Source organism: Capra hircus, chromosome 24 (assembly GCF_001704415.2).
Source record: "Capra hircus breed San Clemente chromosome 24, ASM170441v1, whole genome shotgun sequence".
NCBI lineage: Eukaryota > Metazoa > Chordata > Mammalia > Artiodactyla > Bovidae > Capra > Capra hircus.
The window spans coordinates 2,455,698-2,464,767 of NC_030831.1; positions in this window are offsets into that span (position 1 = coordinate 2,455,698).

Below are 9,070 nucleotides of genomic sequence, written 5' to 3' on the forward strand. Positions count from 1 at the left end.
TACTCTCGGGGGAAAAAATCATTATTTCTTCTACTTAGACTCATTGCAAGTCTTGTGAGCTCAGTCGCTCGGTCACGTCCGACTCTTTTGCGACCCCACAAATTATAGACCTCCAGGCTCCTCTGTCTATGGGATTTCCCAGGCAAGAATACTGGGTTGCCATTCACTTCTCCAGGGTATCTTCCTAACCCAGGGATCAGACCCGAGTCTCCTGCATTGGTAGGTGAATTGTTTACCACTGAGCCACCTGGGAAACCCAATTGTAAGTCTTAACACATTGAAAACATTGCAACTACAAAGCTGTCATTTCAAACTTATTGTTGCTGGGAGGAAAGAGGGGGAGAAAGGATAGTTACAGAGTTTGGGATAGACAGGTACAGCTATATTTAAAATGGATAACCAACAAGGACCTATTGTATAGCGCAGGGAACTCTGCTGAATGGTATGTGGCAGCCTGGATGGAAGGGGAGTTTGAGGGAGAATGGATTCATGTATATGTGTGGCTGGGTTCCTTTGCTGTCTGCCTGAAACTATCACAATATTGTTAATAGGCTACAGCCTTTCTTGAGGGCTTCTTGGTAGCTCAGTCAGTAAAGAATCTGCCTGCAGTGCAGGAGACCCGGGTTCGATCCCTGGGTCAGGAAGATCACCTTGGAGAACAGAATGGCTAACCATTTCACAGTATCCTTGCCTGGAAAATGCCATGGACAGAGGAGCCTGGTGGGCTGCAGTACGTGGGGTCACGAAGAGTCAGGCACAGCTGAGCAACTAACACTTCCTTTCACTTTCAGTTAAGTTCAGGCATTCAGTCATGTCTGAATCTGTGACCCCATGGACTACAGCATGCCAGGCTGTACTCCGATATAAAATAAAGAGTTAGGAAAAAAAAAAAAAACTTGTCATTTTAGGGCATAAGCCATTGGGTCAAGTCTGGACGCTCACTTCCTGGCTCACCCTCTGGATGGCTGAATGGTAGCTGGGTCTGTCAGTGTGTCTGTGGGCGTGCATTTTCGTATGTATTCCTTCCTCAAGAGTCACCAGTGTGTAATTTCCTTGGAGTAAAAGGCAGACATCTAAGGTTGCTTTTTTTTTCCCCTAACGTTGAAACTTGCCCTTCAATCACATCGCTGTTGCTCATTCAAGCCTCAGTCCTGGTTGCCTCGCTTTAATATTTTATACACATATTTTATCAATGTGAGCGGTAGGGCACCGTGACTATTGCCATAGGAATGAATTGCTGTCATGAGAACAAAGCCTCAGAAATCACTCTTTAAAACTGTACTTAAAAGCAGTTATTGTTTGGGACATGGTTTGCAGCCAGGATTAGAATTTTTTTCCCCAGAAATTACATTCCGAAAACAATGAAAACAATCCCAGGGCTGAGAAGTGTGGCCTTTATTCAACGTCAGGTCTGTACTCACAGTCCGGCAACTGTGAACGTTCCCTTTCTCTGCGTGTGAAAGATCTGGGTCAGTGGAAAAGTTGGTCCTGGATTTCATCGGGAGAGGACATCTATTGTTAGAAGGTGCATCTTCCTGCCAGCAGGCGAGTCTGAGAACAGGCAGGTCTGGGAGCCTTCAGGGTTAGAGAGAGCCTGTATAGAGCAGGTATCGGATTTAAAATCACCCCTATTAAAAAAATAAATAAATAAATAATATCACCCCTATAAAACAGGCAGTGTGTGTTTTGATATTAGCAGTGTGAGTAAATCACACTTTTTAAGAAGTCAAACTCTGAGTGTAAATGACAAGATTGCTGTCGACATCACTCACTGGAACCTCTGTGCCCAGAGGCTGTGACAACTGATTGAAGGCAGCTGCCTGCACAGCTGTGGTTGACCCAGGTATGAGTCAGACACGCAGAGCCCAAGGTCAGGGTAGACGCGAATGACACAGAGTCTATTTTGAGGATAAACTACTGAAAGGAACTTGCTGACCAAATGTTTCAATTTGAAAAACAGAATCCCCTCACTCAGGGCTAGCAGCTGGACTGGCAAGACACAGTGTTTCCCGATTGTATGGTTTGTGCAAGGCATCCCTGAGCCCTTCGTCTGGAAACTGTCCCTGCAGGCCCTCTACGTGCTCGTGTGTGGTGTAGATGGCGGTGAAGAAAGGACAGAGAATCCCCAGCTCAGGGCTTTGGCAACTGGTGGAGGAGGCAGGCATCTCCCCACGCAGAGGGCCGCGAAAACCAGGCTCGCTGGAACTTGTGCTGGACGCCGAGAAGAAGCAAAGGATGCTCTGAAAGGGCGTGACTGGTGGGCCTGAGGCCCATGGGGGCAGGGTCGCCGGGAGGCCCCCTGTCAGTGACACGTGAGCCGAGACTCAGCATGCCAGTGGGGAACCCTTCGCCCACTAGACTGTGTTCAGTCTGCACATCCGTCCTGGTTGAAGGTGACATGGGGCCTGTTTGATGGCTGTTGTTGAACAGTTTCCTGTGGAGTAACACCTGTATGCCAGAGAAGCTGCCCAGGTGTAACTCGAGAGGAGGCAGCTAATGACTAAAGACAGAAATGAGGGATGAGATGTCCCACTTGCGGTTTTCGTGTGTCACCAGTCTGTGTGGACGTCGTGACTGGCGCGGAGAGCAGACTCCTCCAGGCCGGGTTGACTTGCTCTGCGCAGGCATGCATTTGTAGACAGACGCGCCCGCTGCAGGTCCCTGACCCTGCGGAGTCACGGAGCGGGTAAGCACTGCCGAACCTCGGGTGTCCGAGCACTCCTGAAGGCGTTCATGCTAGCCCAGAAACAGAGCTCAAGCATCTTCCCTTCATCTTTAATTTCCTCCCACCTGTGTTTCCATCCACTTTAGCCTTCTGATTAAGAAGGCTGAGTACTGAAGAATAGATGCCTTCAAATTGTAGTGCTGGAGAAGACTCCTGAGAGTCCCTTGGACTGCAAGGAGATCATACCCATCAATCCTAAAGGAAATCAACCCTGAATATTCATTGGAAGGACTGATGCTAAAGCTGAAGCTCCGATACTTTGGCCACCTGATGCAAAGAGCCGACTCATCGGAAAAGCCCCTGATGCTGGGAAAGACTGAGGGCAGGCGGAGAAGGGGACGACAGAGGATGACATGGTTGGATGACATCATCGACTTGGTGGATATGAGTTTGAGCAAGCTCTGGGAGATGGTGAAGGACAGGGAAGCCTGGCGTGCTGCAGTCCATGGGGTTGCAGAGTCAAACATGACTGAGAGACTGAACACCCCTTGGCCATCCTCTTGGGCTCTTGATGGCTTGGCTTTAGTCTGAGAAAAGCATTCCAGAACCAGAGTCCAGCTGAGTCACCCCTGGTTCCCATCGGGGCCTTCCCTGCTCACCTGCCAACCCCAGTGCCGGGGAGAGCCACTCAGAACCCTCCTTCTGGGAGTGGATGTTTCCCAGGGAACCCTTTTCAGGAAGTTTGCTCCTGGCATCTTTCTAACAATCAGAGTCGGAACCAAACAGTCCCTGGAGCTTGGCCCCCAGAAAAGGACGCGTGCTGCCCGTGGACGTGACCGGCCCCGCTCTTGATGAATCACAGAGGCTGTGATCCGAAGCGGGCTGCCGCAGTGTCACCCCAAGGGGCTGCTCTTGTGGTGCCATTTCTGTTGCTTACTGCACGTGTCTCTGTATGTGTGTAAGTCACCATGTTTTCTGATAATAGCTCTGAGCAGACGTGGTATCAGTGGCCATAAAACAGAACCTCTTGTGGAAAACCCAGAAGAGCGGCACAAATAACCACCAGTGAGGCGCCATAGCATATGAAAGCTAATTTTAAATGACTTATTAAACACCACGTTTCATTCTCTGGGTTTCATTCTCTGGAGCTCCAGGGCACGTCCACGGTCCCCTCCCCACTTTGTTCTCTCTGGCACCTGTTCCAACCCCCACACGGAGGTCTTCTTGTTGCCTTGAAGCCTGAGAGATTTAGAAAGACGATGGGTTGTACAATTTCACCTCAAGACTTATTCTTGGGAAAATGACTCATGTTTATGAAGGGTCTAGTCAAATGAGAAATGAATCCCTCCTACTTGCTTTGTCTCCCTTTCCAGGACAGGCTCAACGGTATTTGGAAGAAGAAGGGATCAGAGGTTAATGAGAGAACCAAGCATCTGGTACCTCGAGCCCCCACGCACACAGAGACCTGCACACAAAAAAAAGCTGGATGCTAATGGATTTGACCTACATCAAGTTTCTAGAAGAATCTTTCCCGGGACTTCTTGGTATTTCCATGTTTCTAGCACAAGGCAATCACAGCTGCAACCCCAAAGTCCGAGTTTATAAGCAACTTTGATGCAACCTGTAGCCTGTGAAGCTTGCGTCCTGGCAATAGGAAAACTTATCATGGCGAAGATCTGCTGACATCAATTCCTTTTATAACTTACTTGTTGGCGCAAGGAGAGACGGACTCTGTGCTATTGTTTTCCAAGTGTGGGATCTGGGTCGGTCTGACCTACAGGTTGACAGGTGGCCCTGGAATTACCTGTGACTCTGAAGAGGAAGGAATGGGACACACTGGTACTAGGGGCCTGCTTGGCTCCTGGTCCACAGTTTCCAGGCTCCAGAGATGGCGTCTGCTTTTTGGACAATAATCGTTGAGATACTCCTGCTTCCCTCCCACAAGGCACACGGAGGGGACAACAGGCAGACTCTGGATATCTCCTGTGGAAAGCAGGAAGTTTGAAGTGCGTTGGTTAACCTCACTCTTGTCCTAAAGACAGGCTGACTCCCAGCACCCCCAGGGCAGGAATGACTGTCGTGCTAAGGAGACAGGGTTGTCTTGTAACACAGTATAAGATTCAGCTGGAACACAGTGTGTGATTTTATTTTCTTCTTTTTCAGATTTTATTTATTTATGTATTAAAACTTTTTATTTTATATTGGGTACTTCCTTGGTGGTTCAGACAGTAAAGAACCTGCCTGCAATGCAGGAGACCCATGTTCGATCCCTGGGTCAGGAAGATCCCCTGGAGAAGGAAATGGCAACCCACTCCAATATTCTTGTCTAGAGAATCCCATGGACAGAAGAGGCTGTTGGGCTTCATTCCATGGGGTAGCTGATTTACAATGCTGAGATGGTTTCGGGTGCCCAGTGAAGGGACTCAGCCGCACAAAAACATGAGTCCATTCTGCCTCAAACTCCCCTCCCATCCAGGCTGCCACACACCCTGAGCAGAGTTCCCTGTGCTGTGCAGCAGGTCCTTGTTGGTTATGGTTTATTTTAGATTGGAGTGTAGCTGACTTGTAAGCGTGTGTGATTTTAAACCGGAGAAGGCGATGGCACCCCACTCCAGTACTCCTGCCTAGAAAATCCCATGGTCGATGGAGCCTGGTAGGCTGCAGTCCATGGGGTCGCTAAGAGTGGCCTCACATTGGAGCAGGGATCAGCATATCCTTTTAAAACCATCCCGGGGACCCCTCAGGCGCTAAAAATAACCTTTAACCCTTGTTTTGCCCCTGCAAGAACAAAACAGAAGCTGACAACCAGATCTCAGAGGTGAGCACTGGCAGACAGTGGCTGGGGTGTCTGGGTGCCTGGGGCTCTGGGAGGCGCAGCCGCCGGTGGGCAGTGGGCACAGGAGGAATCCCGAGCGCGGCCGTGGGCAGGGCCACACAGGTTGGAAGCGAGAGTGTCTGAAACCCGGCGGCTCTCTCCCGGGCTGGTGGGGCGGAGGCTCCCGGCTGGGCTCTTCTGCCGCCCAGGACCCGCGGCTGTCCCCGCGGCTGTCTCCGCGGCTGTCTCCGCGGCAGATGAGGCCTGGCGGCCTCCACAGGGCCCTCCAGGCTCTCCTTTTCCTTCCCTGCTTCTTAGGTAGAGCCAGGACGTGGCAGAGAAGAGACGGAGTCAAACAGTAACCCTGGGTTATAGGGGTCACCGACCAGCGGTGATTCATATCCACAAAATGTGTAACCAGTCAGCTCTAATCCTGGAGCTGGGCTTAATCTCTTTCTGGGACTTTAACGTGAGAAGGACACTATTTGTCCACAGATAACATGAGTGAGCCACTTTAAGATCCTGATAAAAAAATTTGCCAGTTGTATTTATCGTCGGAACGGAGCCCGTGCTCTGGGTTCCCCAGCGCTGATGCTGGTGGTCAGCACATGGCCTGGATCTCTGCTATGATAGGTTTCCAGGACCAGGCCAGGACCCCTGTGAGATGGAAAACTAAAGCTTTAGTTCAGTTCAGTTCAGTTCAGCCGCTCAGTCGTGTCCGACTTTTTGCTACTCCATGAATTGCAGCACGCCAGGCCTCCCTGTCCATCACCAACTCCTGGAGTTCACTCAGACTCACGTCCATCGAATCAGTGATGCAATCCAGCCATCTCATCCTCGGTCGTCCCCTTCTCTTCGTGCCCCCAATCCCTCCCAGCATCAAAGTCTTCTCCAGTGAGTCAACTCTTCGCATGAGGTGGCCAAAGTACTGGAGTTTCAGCTTTAGCATCATTCCTTCCAAAGAAATCCCAGGGCTGATCTCCTTGAGGAGCGTATATTTGCATTTCCTTGAATTTTTGGTTTACTGTATATATAATTATGAAAAGTGAAAATGTTAGTTGCTCAGTCATGTCTGACTCTTTATGACCCTATGGACTGTAGCCCACCAGGCTTCTCTGTCCATGGGATTCTCCAGGTAAGAATACTGGAGTGGGTTGCCATTTCCTTCTCCAGGGGATCTTCCCGACCCAGGGATCGAACCTGGGTCTCCTGCATTACAGGCAGATTCTTTACCATCTGAGCCACCAGGGAAGCCCTCGTGTATAATAATGTTTAATTATAGAAATCTGCTTTATGGGAAGTATATTAAAGTAGAATAAAAGTTATGCACAATCTCATTACCCAGATATACCCACTGTTCATATTTTGCCATGTCTCCTCTGGAGTCTTTATTACTGTTTTTTTTTTTAAGCATAATTGAAATCGCTCCATATCTATAATTCTGGAAACTTTTAAAAATTTAACACAGCATAAAAATTTCCTGATGCATTAAACAGTTTTGTAAACACAAAATGTAAACAAAATTTTTAACGGTTGCATAAAGCTGAAATACATGGATGGGCCACACTTTAAATGTTCTTCCCTCTTAAATTGTGGTTTTAATCACATTAATCTTGGCTCCCACTCACCGAGCCCTCACTATTTGTAGACACTCTTCACATCCATCTATAGATTGAAAGTGAAAGCATTAGCCACTCAATCATGTCTGACTCTTTGCAAGCCCATGGACTGTAGCCCACCAAACCCCTCTGTCCATGGGATTTCCCAGGCAAGAATACTGGAGTGGGTAGCCTTTCCCTTCTCCGGAGGATCTTCCCGATCCACAGTTGGAACCTAGGCCTCCTGCCTTGCAGGCAGCTTCTTCACCATCTGAGCCACACTGATTCCGGGTCTCTGGATTATCTGCTCTTAATTCTCAGATCAATGCATGGTGTGAATATGGCTGTTTTTCCACTATTCAGGATGAAGAAACCAGGATCCAACAGGGACTGTTGGTCCTAATATAGGTGCTAGGGCAGGTGACCCCACTGAGAAGGATTCCACCCCCATCTGAGTGGCCCCAAAGCCCATGTTCTACCTTCATACTCCTGGGCAATCTTCCCAGGTGCCCGGCTGAGGGTAGGGCCCAGAGCTTGGACTAGGGGCAGGACAGAGAGCTTTGTCTGCCGTCCAGGCTCTCACTGTACAGCAGGCCCTCAGACAGACACTGACTCCCCCCCCCGCCCCGTCCCACCCCTGCCACTGCCACCTTCCACTTTGGGAACTTTCTAATGTGCCTCCTGTTTTGTCTATAGGGAGAAAACTGGTGAGTGTCCTTCTCTGCAGGCAGTACAGGGAGCCTGGCAGTTCTTTCCAAGCGGGGAGGAGGGCTTGGCGGGAGCAGGCACACGCAGTGGGCAAGGGCACGGCCTGCCTAGCCTCTCAGAGCCCCATGGACTGCACCCTCCTTGCACTAGCAGTTTGCAGACATAGGTGTCTGAGAATCACTGGACAACAGAATATTGTCCTTCTTTGGAAAGAAGGAGACTCTGACACAGGCTACAACCTGGATGGATCTTGAGGTCATTATGCTCATGAAATAAGCCAGGCAAATATTGTGTAATCCACTTATAAGAGGCACCCAGAGTTGTCAGATGCATGGAGACAGAAAGTAGCCTGCTGGGTGTCAGGGTCTGGGGCAGGGAGTGGGGAGTTAGCATCTGATGGGTGCTGCTGCTGCTGCTAAGTCACTTCAGCCATGTCCGACTCTGTGTGACCCGATAGACGGCTGCCCACCAGGCTCCCCCGTCCCTGGGATTCTCCAGGCAAGAACACTGGAGTGGGTTGCCATTTCCTTCTCCAATGCATGAAAGTGAAAAGTGAAAGTGAAGTCGCTCAGTCGTGTCCGACTGTTCGCGACCCCATGGACTGCAGCCTACCAGGCTCCCCCGTCCATGTGATTTTCCAGGCAAGAGGACTGGAGTGGGGTGCCATTGCCTTCTCCACTGATGGGTGCAGTTTCAGTTTTACAAGATAAAAACATGTGGGAAATGATGAGCCAAATGTGAACATTGTGTTGTGTATTTTATCCCAAAAAAGCCCCCAAGCACCAGAGCTATTATCTATTGATTTGGGCTTTGAAATCTCCTTGAAAAACTAATTTATTACAGGTGTGTAGAGACCCAGGGTCAAGAGAAAAATCACCTGGGCAGTGGCACGAACCACCTCAGAGGACACGCTTTGCCACCTGGCCCACGTCTCGCAGAGTCTGGGCTGAGCTCCAGGGTCCTCGGGCACTGCCGGAGCCAACCTTGGGTAGCATCGTCCTCTCCTCAGCCAGTGCCTCTGGGGCCTGCATCCGACTCTCCCCTCGCCACTGATGCTCCATCCTCAGGTTTCATTTCAACAGTGGGTTCCAGAAAGTCACAACCATTGGAAACCACCAACCCAAGGGAATGAACAGCATTCCTAGAAAGCCCACTTGAGAGATTTGGAGGTGGGGTCCACACACCTCGCTCCTGGGGGAAGGATGGATGAGAGAGAAGGACAAGAGATCTGGGGGCGCTCAGACAAACCCACTGAGACAGAAGGCACACTGTGGGAACTGAGTT